The sequence below is a fragment of the Podarcis muralis genome, chromosome 6 (genome assembly GCF_964188315.1).
Source record: "Podarcis muralis chromosome 6, rPodMur119.hap1.1, whole genome shotgun sequence".
NCBI classification, from domain to species: Eukaryota; Metazoa; Chordata; class Lepidosauria; order Squamata; family Lacertidae; genus Podarcis; species Podarcis muralis.
In genome coordinates, this window is record NC_135660.1 from 9,754,865 (window position 1) to 9,774,406 (window position 19,542).

Here is a 19,542-nt window from a genome sequence, read left to right on the forward strand (position 1 = left end):
GGGGTGAGTGAAGATCTACTTCAGAAACAAGGGCAGGCTAGAGATCTACAAGGGGATCTTGCTGCCTAAGGTGGTCACCTCACTTAGCCTCATGGGTCCTGATTTAGTCGGTTGTTTCATGGGCTCTCTTTACTCTGGCTCATCTCCAGGACTATGGAGTCTGCACAATACCTTCAAAGCAGTATCCTACCACTTGAAACTGTCATGGCCTCCCCCAAAGAATATTTGTTTGTTTGTTTGTTTGTGTGTGTGTTTGTTTGATATACTGCCCTATACCTGGGGGTCTCAGGGCGGTTCCCAGAATAAAATCAAGATATAAAACCAAAAAATACCTAATAAAAATAACAACAACCCAATAGCCGCCCCCCCCCAAAAAAAACACATTTTAAAAGGGCATAGTTTGTAAATCGGATCAACCTGGTTAAAAAGGAACGTTTTTGCCTGGTGCCTAAAGGTGTATAATGAAGCCCTTTAGTCAATATTGGGAAGTGTAGTTTGTTAAGGGTGATGAGAGTTGTTTGGAGAACCTTATCTCCACCACAGAGCTACAGTTATCAGAGTGGCTTGACAGGCAATCTGGAAACGGTAGCTCTGTGAGGGGCATGTGAGTCGACTAACAACTCTCATAACGAACTACAGTTCCCAGAATGCTTTGGGGGGAAGCCATGACTGTTTCAAGTGGTAAGATACTGCTTTGATGGTATAGTGCAGTTGGGGCCTAATTCCAACAGCTTTTCCATTTGCCTCCCTTTATTTTCACTCTCACTTTGCCATGTTCCACCAGTTGCTTATGGGGGTTATGTGAACATGAGGCAGCCAGTTTGAGTCACTGTGAAGAAACCTTGTTTCCCAAACATGGGTTTTTTGGGGACTACATTTCCCATAGTCCCTGACCCCTGGCCCTGCTAGCTAGGGATGATGGGAGTTGTAGTCCAAAAAGAGTTGCAAACACTGCAATAGACACTGAAGGCCAGCTCATCCCTGGGATGAGCTGGACTACCTAGGTTCAGGTGAGCACAGGGAACCAATCACTTCTCACTTCTTTTTTGTGCAACTTCAGTCGATGTGAGCAACTTGTTGCTGTGAAGCACCACTGCCTTCTCCTCTGCTTGCTTGTTTGTCTGTGAAATTATGTGCCAGTAGAATTGGGGGGGGGGGCAATCCAATGAAGATGAGCGTTAGAAGGTTCAATAGAGAGAAAAAGAAACTCTTCTTCACACAGCGCTTAATTAAACCCTGGAATTTGCTCCTGCAGGGTGTAGTGACAGCCATTGACTTGGATGGCTTTAGAAGAGGATGAGGCAAATTCACGAATCACAAGGCTGTTGATGGCTACAGTCTACCTCCACAAGATGCTTCTGAATGCTAGTTGCTGGGAAAATGAGTGCTGTTGCAGGATTCTCTTGGTATCTGCTTAGCCACTGTGAGAACAGGATGCTGGACTAAAATGACCACTCTCCTAATCCAGCAGGACTGTTCTTACAGACCCTCCAAGTGTCTCTATTTTCCAGGGACATCCCTGATTTAGAGAAGCCGTCCCGGTTTCTGATTTGATCCTGGAATGTCCAAGTTTTCCTTAAGATGTCCCTATATTCATTAGATAAATGGAGTTATCCGACCCCCTGAATCGTCTGAAGGCAATCCTGTATAGGAAAGGGGTTTTGATTTTTTTAAAATGTTTTTTTATATACTGGAAGCTGTCAAGAGTGGCTGGGGCAACCCAGTAAGATGTGTGGGGCATAAATAGTAAAATTATCATTATGGAATGGGACGTCCCTATTTTCATCAGAGAAATGCTGGAGGGTATGTTCTTATGTATACGTCTTTGTCATTCCTCCTCCTCCTCCTCTTCCTTCTATACCCCACCCATCTGGGTGGCTTCCAACACATATAAAACCATAAGAAAACACCAAACACTAAAAACTTTCCAATACAGGGCTGTCTTCTAAAAGTTGTGTCGTTTTTTATCTCATTGACACCTGATGAGAGGCTGTTCCACAGGGACGGCACCACTACCGAGAAGACCCTCTGCTTGGTTCCCTGTAACTTCACTTCTTGCAATGAGGGGACCACTAGAAGGCCCCCTGTGTCCTATCCCCCAAGTATTGCAGTTGTGGTATTTTGCATGCCCCGTATACTTAATGACAGTGTATTTGCCATCAGTGCTGACTACTTGAGATCTCTCTCCCGCTACGGGAAGCTGGTCTTGGCAGTGCCCAGAGGCAAAGCACAGGGGACCTGGGCTCAGAAAATGTTTATATTGGGGCAACATTTACCTTGGGACAGGGAAAAGGGAAGCGAAGGACAATGGTGTGCGCTTATGTTTCTCAAACCATTCCTCGCAGCTGATGAAAGCAGGTTTGTGTAAATGTACCCTTAAATACAAATTTTCTAGTTGCTAATCGTTATTTTCCTCCCAGATTACTAGTTCTTGTGTAGGGTTTCTTCTCTTCCTTTGATCTGCTGCCATTTCTTCAGATATAACTTCCAACTGGCCATTGTTTCTTAAATTGCTCCATTTTATTTGGTGTTCTCATGATGCTTATCAACGTAGTTTGTTACCAGGTGTGGGTGGCGCAGGGCTGATATGAAATTCCTTCTCCAAACAGCCTTCCCTTGTCTTCTGAAAACTGAGTCATATGCCCCCTTTTGCTGAGTTTCTGCATCCCCCCCCTTTCCCCCTTATCTATCAGTTCCTTACGCATTTCACTCCTTCCCTTACTCGCTGTTTATATTTTAAAGTGTTGGTCACCAGATCTCCCCCTTGGGAATCTTCTTGGCTGTTGGTTGCCTAGAAAGCCACTTTCAGGTTAGAAACATCACCCTCTTATTTCACATTGTATTAAATGTACAGTTTACAAACTCTGTAGGATAAGGCATTCATCGGGAAGATTGGGAAGCCAGACATTAAGATGAGGTGGCGCCTGCAAGACGATTCACACAACCGCTTGGGCTTCTCTCGAAAGTTCTCAGACATCTTGCCTGAACGGAAGCTTCCACGGTCATTTTGGATTTCATTTTTTCAGGGCAAACTGTGCTGCCACCCCCAGCTCCAACATACCTAGACTGAGACTCATTGGACGGTGGAACAATCTTCCCAATGTGAACTGAATTGGAAAGATGCAATCATATCAGCGGTACCTACAGAAGACTTTTTCAAAATGGCAAATAGCATGGGGAAAGGTCAACTTCTATTCACTCCGTTCTATAAATACAGCTACACAGATCATTCTTCGCCCATCATTCGCCTTAGCGCGAACATTTCCAACTTCAATGTATAAAGTTTAAGTGGTGGTCTGCTCAGGTCTTGCCCTCCAACATTTGGCAGCAGAAAATATAGGTCAAACCCCTTGTACTTTAAAGAGAACAAGTTGTGGCTGTGAACAAGGCAGACAACAGATCATTTCGTTTCCATGGGCTCTGGAGGTAGCACGTTTTGAACGACAGGTTTTAAATAATCCCATTCTCTGTAATGCAAAAAGCACATTTTCTCCGTGATTGGAGGAGCCAGCAGGTGGCCTCGGTGGCATGGAGTGCCTGCCACCAACTTTGGCTGGGCAGAGACAGCCTATCTTCTGTTGTCTGGGCTCTGGTAACCTCTAGGATAGATTACTGCAATGTGTTGTACATGGGGCTGCCTCTGAAGGGGGTTTGGAAACTTCAGTTGGAGCAGAATTCAGCAGCCAAGTTGCTCACTGGGGCAAGATGGCTTGAGCACAGAATGCCACCAATCCTGGCCCAACTGCACTGGTTGCTAATTGGTTTCTTGGCCCAAATCAAAGTTCTGGTTTTGACCTATAAAGCCTTAAATGAACTGCCCTGAGCCCTGCGATCATCATCTGAAGCTCTTCTTCATGTGCCCTTGAGAGGTCCAGAGGGGGGCCACATGACAACAGGGCTTTTCTGCGGTGGCTTCCCACTTGTTGAATGCTCTCCCCAGGGAGGCTTGCCTGGCACCCTCTTTACATGTATTTAGGCACCAGACGAAACCAGTCCTCTTCTCCCAGGCCTTGGTCTAATTTTTTTAAATGGCCTTTTAAACTGGGGGGGGGGGCATTATTTTGTTTGTTACTACGCTATGTGTTTTTGTTTTATACAGTGGTACCTCGGGTTACATACACTTCAGGTTACATACGCTTCAGGTTACAGACTCTGCTAACCCAGAAATATTACCTCAGGTTAAGAACTTTGCTTCAGGATGAGAACAGAAATCGTATAGCGGCGGTGTGGCGGCAGCAGGAGGCCCCATTAGCTAAAGTGGTGCTTCAGGTTAAGGACAGTTTCAGGTTAAGAACAGACCTCCAGAACGAATTAAGTTCTTAACCCAGGGTACCACTGTATTGTAAACTGCCCTGTGATCCTTGGGTGAATGGCAGTATAGCAACTAAATAAACGAATAAAATAAAATATGTGGATTCAGAGAAATTTATTAGGCTTGCCATGCATATGCTGTTTCACCAAGGCCATTCCTCTGTTTGAAGGGCTGTCCATCCCAAGTCCAGATTAAAGATAAGGAACCCTAACAAGGGAGAGCAGCAGTGAAACTGCTCATCCATAGATTGTGCCTGAACCGCAGACTGAGGAAGCACACAGAACATCAGGTCTTCCGCTTATGGGGAAATAGCTTATGGGGAAATATATTGCATTCCTATTTAAATCAGAGCAATTATTTATAAAATTGCACCTATAAATATGTATTAGCTAATGCAAACTTTACCCAACATCAGAAATCACAAGACAGAGAAACCAGTAGGAGAACACTTCAATCTCCCAGGACATTCTATACAAGATCTCAAAGTAGCTGTCTTATTAGAAAAGAATTTCAGAAATAGACTGGAAAGAGAAGTTGCTGAACTGCGACTTCTTACCAAACTTAAAACCATGGAGAGACCTGGTCTGAATAGAGACATTGGATTCTTATCTCATTATACATGATAAAGCTATTTTTAGCCATCTCACCCCTGGCTTTTTCCTGTAAGACCAATTGCAGTCATCAACAGGTTTACCACACCTATCAGCCAATCACCCACTCCCACCACCCTTCCGAGTAATACCCCTCCCCCCCTCACCATATATAAGGATCTGGTGACTTCTGTTTCAGTGTATCTGAAGAAGTGTGCATGCACACGAAAACTCGTACCAATAACAAACTTAGTTGGTCTCTAAGGTGCTACTGGAAGGAATTTTTAAATTTTGTTTTACCCAATGCAGTGTCGCCATTGTTTGTGATGCATACCGGTAATTGGGCACCCTAAACTGTACACGAGCATCAGTTGCTGCTAGGAACATGGCAGGCCAGTTCCGTTTCAGCTGAGAGTTCTTGATGGTGTAATAATACTAATAATAATTTATTATTTGTACCCCGCCCATCTGGCTGGGTTTCCCCAGCCACTCTGGGCGGCTTCCAACAAAGATTAAAAATACATTAAAATGTCACACATTAAAAACTTCCCTGAACTGCCTTCAGATGTCTTCTAAATGTTAGGTAGTTGTTTATCTCTTTGACATCTGATGGGAGGGCGTTCCACAGGGTGGGCGCCACTACCGAAAAGGCCCTCTGCCTGGTTCCCTGTAACTCGGCTTTTCGCAGCAAGGGAACCACCAGAAGGCCCTCAGCACTGGACCTCAGTGTCCGGGCAGAACGATGGAGGTGGAGACGCTCCTTCAGGTATACTGGGCCGAGGCTGCTTAGGGCTTTAAAGTTCAACAACAACACTTGGAATTGTGCTCGGAAACGTGTTATAGATGTGGGTAAAACTAATAAATTATTTGTGGTATGAAGGGAGAAATGTAAGCTGCCAGAGAATTCTTGGGCAGCCTGGCCAAGCTAGGGCCATTAAGGGAACAATAGATTGCCACTGAGGGTCATTAACAAGACAAGAGAACTTCTTGCCCCAGGTGTGACCAGAGACTGGGAACAGGGAAGGTTGCCAGGGTAACTGCTCTGGGGGAAGGCGAGGGGGTTTCTGGGAGGAGGAAGGGGAGAGATCCATCTTTGGAGTGTGCTGACTATGCCATAAGATCTGGACCCCCTCCATGCAAACCGAAGGTGTAAATGGGTGAATAAACCATATTTTTCAAAGCCTCCACCATGTCTTCCATCCTCCAAAGGGACAAAGACCCTGTGTGGGTGGCTGGGGCCCTATGCACTCTTGCCACTGCTTGGCAGAGAGAGGGGCAGGCATCGGGCTTTTGTAAGAATATTTTAGTGGTGCCACATCTTGTGTCAATGAGGTACACAGATCACCATCTTTTTATGTTCTTACCTGAACACCTGTATGAAAATTGTAAAATTGTGAAATAAAATATGTCTCGAGCTTCCTTTGTTGTTTCAATCCCAACAAGTCCTCTGCCAAAGAGACAAGCCTTTAAAAATCAATTTGCCTCCTTGGCAGCAGGAACGTCATCAGCAATATCCACAAATAAATCCCTGGCTCCATGGGGATTTTTCCCCCTCTTGAGCATACAATTTGCTTCCTTGGATCTTGATGTTTCACATTTAGAGGCCACCCATAAATACTTATTATTATCTCCCATCTGTCTCGGGAGAAAATGGAGGAGTGAGCCTTTGAGGGTAAGGTCAAACGGTTGGAAGGTTGCAGCGCCTGCTGTGACTATAGAGACTCATACAGGAAAGACATGTTTTGTTGCAGCTGGGGCAGCTGAAGAAGGCGTCCGGTTGTGCTGCTGCAGATGCAACATGGCATTTCTTCTCAGATCTTTGTGTCTCACTGGTCAGCTTATTATTGCTGCATAATATTTCACTCTTTGAACATGAACATAATATTAATGCTAATGAGGTTCTGAAATCCAATTGCTAAAGAAGAGAGAAAATAGAAGGCTGAATATCACTTCAGAAAGTAAGAAGAATCTGTTGGATCGGGCTTCAGCCCACATCCTGTTCTCACAGTGGGGAATCCCACAAACAGGGCTCAGGGATCACCTGGACCCTTATATTCCAGATCGACCACTGAGATCATCTGCCAGAGTGGTCGTTGGTTGTTCCCCAAGTTGGTGAGGCTCATTTGACAACCAGAAGGAACTGAACCTTTTGTGTCACCACCTCAGTCCTGTGCGACACTCGTGTCAACGTAGATTTAGTGACCTTCTGTCCCAACTTTTAAAGATCTGCTGAAAACTTTTCTGTTCTGTCAGGCTTACGCAGGCAATTAAGAATACATCTTTCCATGCTAGTTATCTTATTTCTGATTTTGACTTTTTAATATGTGTTTCACTATACGGTTTTATGTACATTTGTTGTGAACCACTTTGATATTTTCTTTATGAGTTAGTGGTATATAAATATTTTTATGAATGAATAAATCCATAAGCGGGACATGACTACAGTAGCCCTCCTTCTACGTATGATTCCCAATAGTTGTCATGCAGAGGGTTATTATTCTGAACATCACTTATTGATTCCAAAGCAGCAGTCACTGTCATGATGGTAAGCCATCATTGATGATAATTAGCAAACCCACTTGCTGCAAGTGCCAGTGACGTCTACAGCTTCATCAGGGGCTGTTTTCCCTCACCTGTTTGCTGGAGTGAAGAACGTGGGAGCTACAAGTTCCCATGAGAAGAACGTTTCTGCATTGACATGGGTGTGTCTATTATCAGTCAGTTCTGCCCATGCTCAGAACTCTTGATTGGCTAAAGCATCACTCTGCCCTCCCATTCATCTACACAATGTGGGATTAGATGGTTGTCTTTGGGGGGCTGAGTAGGAATTATTTTTTGCTCACTTACTCCACATACCTGAGTGGATTGAGCAGATGAGACTAATAGTGGGTCATCAAAGCCAGCTCCTAGGGACCAAGGTCCCTTCGTCGCCACCCCAAAGAATTTCGGAGTCAGTATTATTTCTTAAGAGCCGGTGTGGTGTAGTGGTTAAGAGCGGTAGACTCGTAATCTGGGGAACCGGGTTCGCGTCTCCGCTCCTCCACATGCAGCTGCTGGGTGACCTTGGGTTAGTCACACTTCTCTGAAGTCTCTCAGCCCCACTCACCTCACAGAGTGTTTGTTGTGGGGGAGGAAGGGAAAGGAGATTGTTAGCCGCTTTGAGACTCCTTCGGTCTCAAAGCGGGATATCAAATCCAAATTCTTCTTCTTCTTCTTCTTCTTCTTCTTCTTCTTCTTCTTCTTCTTCTTCTTCTTCTTCTTCTTCTTCTTATTCTGTTAGAGTAGACCCACTGGAGCCTACTTAGGTCAATTTACTTCAGTGGGTCTGAGTAGGACTCCCACTGTATCTTATGGAGACACCATTAAGACCGGACATTCTTACTCGGCTACGAGTGATCGCCAAAGAAGAGGACCATTGTATCTCATCCATTGGCAACAACATTTGAATTTCCACTACATAATGCTAGTTTTAAATATCATTTTCTTTCATTATTATGTGCACTACTCATGAGGAAGTTTCATGTCCATGGATATTGCTGGGAGCTGCAGAAGAACATAGCATGGTGAACCCATTAATTTTAATGGGTTTTATTGCTCAGGAGAAATTTGTGGTATAATATACATGAACTATTTCTGTAACTTTAAACCCTGCTTCATTGTATGTCTTTATGACTGCTGGTGTGCTTTTCTTGGCATCAGTTTTCTAACTAGTGCTTCAAGAAGCTCAGCTTTAAACTAAATTTGCAAACCTTGTCAGATGTATCCAGTTCAAAGTTTATTTTTTATATTATAAATATAAGATAGCCCAATAAGATAGTATAAGATAGTACAATAGCTATTGTAGATAAAAGGAAATACATTATCTGATGCTGATATACATCTTTGTTTAACATCTCTCTCTCTCTCTCTCTCTGTGTGTGTGTGTGTGTGTGTGTGTGAATATAATAATGTACAGTGGTACCTCCGGTTGCGGACAGGATCTGTTCTGGAGGTCCAGTCAGATCCCAAGGTTTCCGCAACCTGAGGACCGCTTCTTCGCATGCGCAGACTGCTTCTGCGCATGCACTCGTGGCGAAACCCGGTAAAAGACTTCCAGGTTTGCCACGTATGCATCCCGAAGCTTACATAACCAGAGGGTTACGTAAATGGAGTTACGACTGTAATTCACTTTGGGTTGCCCTGGGCAAGATAAAGGACTAATAAATAACAAATAATAAATATATATCTATAGATGGCGTGCTAGCAATCATTTCGTACAATGTAATATGACAAAAAGCAACTAAGAGCGTAATTCTAACAGCACAATTCATTGGAATGCACATTGAAACTCATTACTTGTGAATTAGAGTTCAGAACATTGGTCTGAAGAGGAGGAGGAGGAGGAGGAGGAGGAAATTATACCCTACTCATCTGATTGGGTTGCCCCAGCCACTCTGGCTTGCTCCCAACATCATATAAAAACACATGAGGCATTGAGACCAACAGGGCTTCAACATAACTCTGCTCTGAGTTGTATTATGGTTTGTATATTTATGGGCTATAGGGAATTGTATACATTCGTTACTGTTGTCGCAATATTGAAGGCTACAAACTTTTTCTGAACTAAATTTTGAATTCATTCGTTCATATATACATACATAATTTTATTTGAATGCTGCCTTTCCACAGTTCAAACCACGCTAAAGGCAGCTTACAACATGGAAAAAATGCATAACTGCAACATAACAAAAGTAGTTATTAACAGTAAATAAAACATTACAAAGACACAGCCAAACTGAACAATTTACACATAAATCACAAGATATAAAATACAGGTAGAAAAAACCCCAGCAACAACCCCCCCCCCAGCAACACCCCCTGTCCCAAGAGTCTGTTCAGCAGTCTTGGCTTTTGTAGTTGGAGTCAGTCAGGGCCCTTCTTTGCCAAGCCAGGTGAGAAAAGGCCTCCCAGGCAGGAAGCAAATCTTTCAGGACTCGCAGCTGAGCTGCTCTGCAGTTTCACAAGTTAGATCTGAGGGATGTGGGTGGTGTTCTGTCTCTTTCTTGACTGAGTCTGATCAACTAACTGAACAAAAGTGAGGTAATTTCTCTTAACCTACCAGTTCTTCACCTACCGGAAAAGGGTGCTGTAATGATCTAACAAGGTCTATTTTACAGGAGAACCCTGGAATTAACTTTTACATAACAGCAGTAAGCAAAATTCCCAGCTTTCCAAAATACTTAACCAAGGACAACGTTACAACTACTTGGGTTGAAAGAAAGAAAAACTAAGAACATATGTTGGCCTTTGGAAGATTCCACCACTACCACCCCAATTCAGATATGATGTAGAAGAAGGTTTGCCCCTAATGTGAGCTTTGTAAAGAGGGAATTACAGTATGTTTGCAAAACAGCTTTGCGGGCAGTTAGTCAAGATTTGTGCCACCAGAGGGCGCTACCACTTCATCACCAACTTGTACAAAGGACAAAGGACAAGACTGACCTGGTTGTTTAACTTGCACACACTGGTTTCAGAAACAAATTTAATCACGTTGGCATCATGGGACTTTGAGTAATGGCTCACAATATTAAGCAGCCAAGTTCAGGGCTTCGGCAAACTACGATCCAAAGCTCTTGGATTCTGATCCCTCTGCAGACTCTGGACTGCAGCAATATTTCGTTCAAAGCCTCTATTGCCCCCCCCCCCCCCAGCACACAAAAAAGAAGAGGAGGATTCTGGTGGAAATTAATCTCTTTAGAGAAGCTGTAACATGGGATGACAAGAAATCCATGTAGCATAGTGCAACGTTGCTGCAATCAGATGTTGTGGGACTACAACTCCCATCACCCCCAGCTAGCTTGGACTGCAGTCAGGGATGATGGGAGTTGTAGTCCAACAACATCTCGAGACCCAGAAGGTTGAAGAAGGCTGATGGTTGGTGATCTTTTTATTTTAATCTTTATTGCGGTCCAATGACCCATAACATGGATTCAGAATAAAATACAGTGGTACCTCAGGTTAAGTACTTAATTCGTTCCGGAGATCCGTTCTTAACCTGAAGCACCACTTTAGCTAATGGGGCCTCCTGCTGCCGCCATGCTGCCGGAGCCCGATTTCTGTTCTTATCCTGAAGCAAAGTTCTTAACCTGAAGCACTATTTCTGGGTTAGCGGAGTCTGTAACCTGAAGAGTATGTAACCTGAAGTGTATATAACCCGAGGTACCACTGTATAGATTCATACAGATAACCCCCCAGGGAAGGGAGACCGAAGTGTTATTTGTTTAGTCATGGGTATGTTGATCTTTGATTCATACGACTACTGAAAGAAACTTTGCCACGGACACTGTGATATCATTGGACTTGTCGTCATATTTGGTACAGTAGGCTTCAGATTGACCCGGCTTTGCCAATAGTGGTTTAATCAATAGTTCCCTAGCTTGATCATATTGTCCACAATGCAATAAAACATGCCTCATGCAGTCAATGTCCTGAGAGCATAAAGGTAAAGGGACCCCTGACCCTTAGGTCCAGTCACGGATGACTCTGGGGTTGCAGCACTTATCTTGCTTTATTGGCCGAGGGAGCCGGCGTCCAGCTTCCTGGTCATGTGGCCAGCATGACTATGCTTCTGGCAAACCAGAGCAGCGCACGGAAACACCATTTACCTTCCTGCTGGAGTGGTACCTATTTATCTACTTGCACTTTGATGTGCTTTCGAACTGCTAGGTTGGCAGGAGCTGGGATCGAGCAACGGGAGCTCAGCCCATCGTGGGGATTCAAACCGCCGACCTTCTGATCAGCAAGCCCTAGGCTCTGTGGTTCAGCATGCACAGATCCTATTTTGATAGGGATACCTCTACTGAGAGGTTGGTGATCTGTGTTGGGACTTGAGCAGGGAAGGTCTGCGCTCAAAAGCTCCCCATGAGCAAGTCAGAATCTTTAGCCCTAACCTATCTCAGTGGGCAGTTTGTAAAGATGGACCCATTGCTTTGGAGGAAGTTTGGGATATAAATGAGATAAAGAGAACTCTAGGGGAAGTGCTGTGTCTCAGTGGTAGAATGCCAGCTTTGTAGGCAGAGGGTCCCAGGTCCAAGTCTGAGCATCTCTAGGAAGTGCTAGGAAAGACTCGTGTCTGGAGCTCTGGAGCTCTGCTGCCAGTCAGTGTAGACAATACTGAACTAGGTGAACCACTGGTCTGTCTTCCTGTGCTCTTTGCATGGGGAATTGCGACTGCCATACAGGGAAGTGCAAGAGATAAAACTGCCAGCGACCTCTGATAGTTGTACCTTGCATGAATATGTCAAAACCTCTATTAATTTATTAATGCAGTGAGAAATGAAACTGTTGCCTCTATTCAGACACCCAAAACAAAATAACAAACTTGTAGTTCCAGTTCAAATAGTTAATGCTGGAATTTCCCTCTGAATTCATCTACACTGGTACCTCGGGTTACATACGCTTCAGGTTACAGACTCTGCTAACCCAGAAATAGTGCTTCAGGTTAAGAACAGAAATCGTGCTCCGGTGGCGCGGCAGCAGCAGGAGGCCCCATTAGCTAAAGTGGTGCTTCAGGTTAAGAACAGTTTCAGGTTAAGAACGGACCTCCGGAACGAATTAAGTACTTAACCTGAGGTAATATAATAATAATTTATTATTTATACCCCGCCCATCTGGCTGGGTTTCCCCAGCCACTCTGGGCGGCTTCCAACTGAGTATTAAAAACAGTACAGCATCAAACATTAAAAACTTCCCTAAAGAAGGCTGCCTTCAGATGACTTTTAAAAGTAAAATAGTTGTTTATTGCTTTGACATCTGCTGGGAGGGCGTTCCACAGGGCAGGCGCCACTACCGAGAAGGCCCTCTGCCTGGTTCCCTGTAACCTCACTTCTCGCAATGAGGGAACCGCCAGAAGGCCCTCGGCGCTGGATCTCAGTGTCCGGTCTGAACGATGGGGGTGGAGATGCTCCTTCAGGTATACAGGACCGAGGCCGTTTAGGGCTTTAAAGGTCAGCACCAACACTTTGAATTGTGCTCGGAAACGTACTGGGAGCCAATGCAGATATCTCAGGACCGGTGTTATGTGGTCCCAGTGGCCACTCCCAGTCACCAGTCTAGCTGCCACATTCTGGATTAATTGCAGTTTCCGGGTCACCTTCAAAGGTAGCCCCACGTAGTCCAAGCGGGAGATAACTAGAGCATGCACCACTCTGGCAAGACAGTCCGCGGGCAGGTAGGGTCTTAGCCTGCGTACCAGGTGGAGCTGGTAGACAGATGCCCTGGACACAGAATTACCACTGTAATGCAGAAAAAAAGAACTTTCAAGTTAGCATCAGACGGAATTTGTGGTGTTCCCTTAACGATTTTGGAATGCTGAGTTTTCTGATGTCAAATTTGTCTCCATCTATACTTTTGCACAAAGACTGGACCAGTCTGTTCTATGAAGAAAGGAGCGCATGGCGTTGCTGGCAGGTGATTCACGTTTTCTTAAACTGCATTTTGTTTGATTTTGGTTCCCATGTCCATCATTGGTATTTTCTTCTCTTTTCCTTTCCCCTACCCCGCTTCCCTGACTCTCTATGGCAGTCATTGAGTTGACGTGAAGAACTGCTCTCGAAAGCTGCTATGTTGTTTTTCCCACAATGCCCTGGGGCAGCATCATTTGGGGACATTAAGAGGGATGTCAGCTGCCACTCTCTCACCCACAACGACTTGGAATGATGCTGTTTCAGACCACACACTGGACCACACTTTCTGAAACAATGTGCATAGCAAAACCCAACTCTCCTTCAAAATTTGCACTTTGAATTTTGCAGTGCAGTTCTCCGGTCAAGCAATGTGTACAAAAATGCACATGCTAGGATAAAGTACATTAGTGAAAATAACATTTTTAAAATGCCATATATCAGGGGAAACTGCTTTGGAAAAGTGTGTATATTAGCCAAGAAGGCAGATAAATGTTCATGAAGACTTAAATTTATATTTTGTTTCTTCGTTTGCAAATTGATGTAGAGATAATGACTGGCCCACGGTCACTCAGGGAGCTTCCTGGCTGAGTGGGGATTTGAACCCAAGACTACCAGGTCCTAGTCCAACAGTCTAACCACTACACCGCACTGGCTTACAGGAAAAACCAGTGCCAAGACGAGGTTGTGTGGAGGAATAATTGTGGAAGAAGGCTGAGGTGTGTGAATCTGGGTTACTTTAAACTTTAGAAATATGGTATCTTTCCCCTGCCAGGAGAAAAAGATGTGGAAGGAAAATGAGTAGCACGTTATTATACAACGAATAATAACATTGCACTACTCCACTGCCAGCATGCGTCACTGTGGAATTCAGGGACAGTTTTTACCACTCATGTAGAGAGGACAGAAAGGAGGGTTCTTATTTGAAGTACTGCATTAAGTTGAGGCGCAGCAAAGACAAGGAGGGATGTTGACACCTTGACTGGATTCCAAAGGGCTGTGAAGATGAGAAACAGAGATCTCAGCACATCCTGCGTTCCTTGCTCTGGAGCTGATGGCTACAAAACCGACCAGTGTCAGGCACTTCTAAGTTTGAATGGCTTCAGCTGGAGACCCATCAAAGTCAACAGATCTTGAAAGAGCTTCACCTTGGTGCTATCATTACGGCATAAGGTTTTGTGTGAGAGAACCACCTTCATCAGGTGCATGGTGTCATTTCCTGACATATCACATTTATACCTTGCTGCTCAACGCAGAATCTTTGTACGGGAGAATCTGTAGCCAAATCACAAATGCAGGATTCCTAAAGTAAAGGTAAAGGTACCCCTGACCATTAGGTCCAGTCGTGACCGACCCTGGGGTTGCGGTGTAGTGGTTAAGAGCGGTAGTCTCGTAATCTGGGGAACCGGGTTCGCGTCTCCGCTCCTCTACATGCAGCTGCTGGGTGACCTTGGACTAGTCACACTTCTTTGAAGTCTCTCAGCCCCACTCACCTCACAGAGTGTTTGTTGCGGGGAAGGAAGGGAAAGGAGAATGTTAGCCGCTTTGAGACTCCTTAAAGGGAGTGAAAGGCGGGATATCAAATCCAAACTCTTCTTCTTCTTCTTCTGCGGCGCTCATCTTGCTCTATGGGCCGAGGGAGCCGGTGTACAGCTTCCGGGTCATGTGGCCAGCATGACTAAGCTGCTTCTGGCGAACCAGAGCAGCACACGGAAAAGCTGTTTACCTTCCCGCCAGAGTGGTACCTATTTATCTACTTGCACTTTGGCGTGCTTTCAAACTGCTAGGTTGGCAGGAGCAGGGACCAAGCAACGGGAGCTCACCCCGTCAAGGGGATTCGAACCGCCAACCTTCTGATCAGCAAGTCCTAGGCTCTGTGGTTTAACTCACAGCGCCACCCGCGTCCCTTTGCAGGATTCCTAGAGAGTCACAAACAGGGGACACTGATGTCATATCCTCTAAACCTTTGAGGCAGGAGAGGGCACAATAGAAAACTTAATCTTCTTCCTGTCACAGCACACTCTTATTCTTACCTGCAATGAGGTAACTCCATTGTGAACTATGGACTATGGACTTTTGTAACTTTTAAGGATTATTACCTGCCTGATTTTCATCACTGTATCTGTTGAATCCTGGCAAGTCTTTCGATGTGAGTAAACTTCATATTTTTCTTGTTTACTTAAACAGTCTGAGAGTGATTTTTTTTTTGTTAAGAAAGGGAGAAAAGTGGTCCAACTCTGCCTAAGCATTCTGGGATATCATAATTGTTCTAGAAGGTTAGCAACCTCATCTCTAAAAGCTCCTAGAGCTAAGCTGCACACTGATGGTGGGTCTATTCTGCTGAAAAATGTTATCTGCATTCTTACACGAGTAAGAAGAGGAAGGATAATAAATAAATAAAATATCTTCATCTAAATCCTCCAGTATGCGGTGACAGCTGCTAGAATCGTGCTAGCTCAGAAATGGAAGTCGGAGGAGACCCCGACGGTAGAGGAGTGGAGAACAAAATTGATAGAATACGCTGAGCTGGATAGATTAACAGGGAAAATTAGACATACTAAAGATCAAAAATTTATTAAAGACTGGGAGAAATTCGTGTGTTATCTGGAAAGCAATTATGGGGTAAAAATAACGCTGGCGGGATTCAAAGAGGCTTTGTAATTAAATATTAAATATTGCCAAACAGAGATTGGGAGGTAGGGAAGAACAATCGGCAATAGGCAAAAAAAAAAAAGGAGTGCGTATCAAAAGGACAGCAACGAATGATGATCAGCAACGCTGAAGGAAGTCTAAAAGGGATATGAGTGGTGATACAACGATGTGTTTTAGAAGCTTGGTTTTGTCTGTATGTTGTATTCTGTATATTATTTCTTTTTTCTTTGTCTTTTCTTTTTTCTATTTTCTATTCTGTTATAAGAAATTTCAATAAAAAAAGAATTAAAAAAAAAAAAATATCTTCATCTAAATCAATCCAACACTTTGGGCCGGTGTTATCCCATTTTATCCACGCAAAGCCCCCTGAGACATAGCGCTTCCTGGAGGATGGCTTTGCCAGTCTCTGTTCATCACAATGGCTTGGTAGAACCTCACATGTTTAGAAGCAGCTTGCCTCCAAATCCCACCTGCTGGGAAACAACAGGAGGCAAAGGCCATTGCCTTCATGTCTTGTCCTGCTTTAGCTTGTGGGGAATGTGGGTGCTGAGACTGCTGTGACTCAGCAGGGACCTTCTTATTTTCTTAGCTGGTGACTTCCAGATCAACGTGTGATCTGGAACATAGGAGCAGAGGGAACTGCCTTATACAGACCACTGGCCCATCTAGTGCTTTATATCTACTGAAACACACACACCAGCCATCGGCTATATATTGTGTCTTCACTACGCACAGGGTTGCCATATTTCAAGAAGTAAAAGTCCGGACACAATTTTTTTGCTCTGGTTCTTGAGCAGTTTTTTGTCCAAGTTTGGATAGAATTGGACACAGTTTTTATTCAAGATGGTGGACTAGCCAGGCATAGGCAAACTCGGACCTCCAGATGTTTTGGGACTACAACTCCCATCATCCTTAGCTAACAGGACCAGTGGTCAGGGATGATGGGAATTGTAGTCTCAAAATATCTGGAGGGCCGAGTTTGCCTATGCATGGACTAGACCTTTCAAAACTGCACTGATTTTAACCACTGTTTGTTTGCTGGTTGAGATTCCTGAATGACCTTCAGGATTCCTTTTAGGATTCTATGATTTTTGGGTTTATTAGCATTCCACAGCAATGCCAGGTACAAGGCTGCTAGTACTTTCAATATTTGTATCCTCCTCTTCTATTGAAACAAAGAAGCATTCCGTAAAAACAGGAAAATAAATATTGTTAAGGCAAAAATAGAAGCTTAGTAAAGAAACAAACAAAACAATAACAATAAGGTACGTAGCAATGACCAAAATATCAATAAGCAGCAGCACAAAACTAAAAATCCAGCAAATCACATTAAAAAGTTTAAAACAACAGATCATACATTGTAAGTCAACAGACTGGCAAAGAAGGGGTCTGGCAGATCTCATCTGGGAGAGGATTTCATAGTCCTGGCACCACCACCAATAGGTCCCTGTCTCTTATACCCACCCACTTAGCTTCATGAATGGATAGGACAGAGAGCAAGGCCCCCTGAGGATGGTCATAGAGGCCAGAAGGTTCACACGGGAACAGGCAAGTAATTTGTGACATAACCTTATCTTGAAAATCTGATAATTGAGGACCATGTTTGCATGAACCAGCCTTCAGACTTAATTTTGCAAAGTGAGGCTAAGGTGGACTGAATTAGATGATACATTAAGTCTGTATCTTTGCATTTAATGTGCCTTATGTTTAAAGTAAAAGTAGCAGCACTTTGTGGGGATCAGAACCAGAACCATGGCTGGCAATCTCAATTATTATTATTATTATTATTATTATTAATAATAATAATAATAATAATAATAATAATAATAATAATAATAATACCCTGTCCATCTGGCTGTGTTTCCCCAGCCACTCTGGGTGGCTCCCAACACAATTAAAAGCACGATAAGATATCAAACATTAAAAACCTCCCTGAACAGGACTGCCTTCAGATGTCTTCTAAAAGGCTGGTAGTTGTTTATTTCCTTGACATCTGATGGGAGTGTGTTCCACAGGGCAGGCGCCACTACCAAGAAGACCCTCTGCCTGGTTCCCTGTAACTTTGCTTCTTGCAGTGAGGGAACCGCCAGAAGGCCCTCAGCTCTGGATCTCAGTGTCCGGGCAGAACGATGGGGGTGGAGACGCTCCTTCAGGTATACTGGGCCGAGGCTGTTTAGGGCTTTAAAGGTCAGCACCAACACTTTGAATTGTGCTCGGAAACATACTGGGAGCCAATGTAGGTCTTTCAGGACTGGTGTTATGTGGTCTCGGCGGCCACTCCCAGTCACCAGTCTAGCTGCCGCATTCTGGATTAGTTGTAGTTTAACAATAATTAGCTGCTACCTGATTATAAGATTTTCATACAGTTTTTATTGTATGGTTTTACATATAACTGTTGTAAATTGCTATGGTGTTCTTTATGTATAGTGGTATATGATTATTTTTACAAATAAATAAAGTAACATGTAAATGGGCAGTACAGAAAGTACTACACTAAAACCCTGCTCCAAGTCACTGTGAAGCAAGTTTCTGCAATTTTCGGAAGTTGCAGGAGAAACTGTCCTGGAGACTGCAGAGGTCTACTGGGTACAGAAGGTATAAGGCAGTATCTCAAGTAACTTGGTCCTCACCTGCAGAAGGCCTTGTATTTTACATACAGTTAGCAGCAACACTTTGAACCTGACCTCCAATTGGAGAACAGCCTTTCCCAAAGTTGTCATGGACTTTGAAGATGTTCGAACTCAGAACAAAAGGGAGAAACATGCTAAGAGGAAGGCACGTTTGGCAAACCCTCATCATGATCAACTCCCACCCAGAAACCTATGTCCCCACTGTGGAAGGACGTGCGGATCCAGAATTGGCCTCCACAGTCACTTACGGACTCACTGTTAAGACCGTGGTCATGGAAGACTATCTTACTCAGCTACGAGTGATTGCCAAAGAAGAAGTCATTGGTGAGAATCACATTGCATATCTGTTTAGCTGCTGTAAGCCACCCAAGAGAGATGTGCAGAAGGAATGCACAGCAAAGGAAAATTAACATGCATGTTAATTGCAAAGTGCGCAATTAACACTCAATTTACCACACAGAAAAGCCTTTCAAAAGGGACATGCTTGAAGTTTTAAGGGGGTCCCAAGTACCTTGGGTGAGAAAAGCAATCTCAAATCTGCTTTGAAAATAAAAGAATTATATTAGATATATTGATTATGTTTTGTGTGCTTAAAAACGGAACATGCTGGCGCCTAGGGAATAATAATAATAATAATAATAATAATAATAATAATAATAATAATAATTTATTATTTATACCCCGCCCATCTGGCTGGGCTTCCCCAGCCACTCTGGGCAGCTTCCAAAATAATATTAAAATACTATAATACATCAAACATTAAAAGCTTCCCGAAACAGGGCTGCCTTCAGATGTCTTCTGAAAGCCTGGTAGTTGTTCTCTTTAACATCTGGTGGGAGGGTGTTCCACAGGGACGGCGCCACTACCGAGAAGGCCCTCTGCCTGGTTCCCTTTAACTTGGCTTCTCGCAGTGAGGG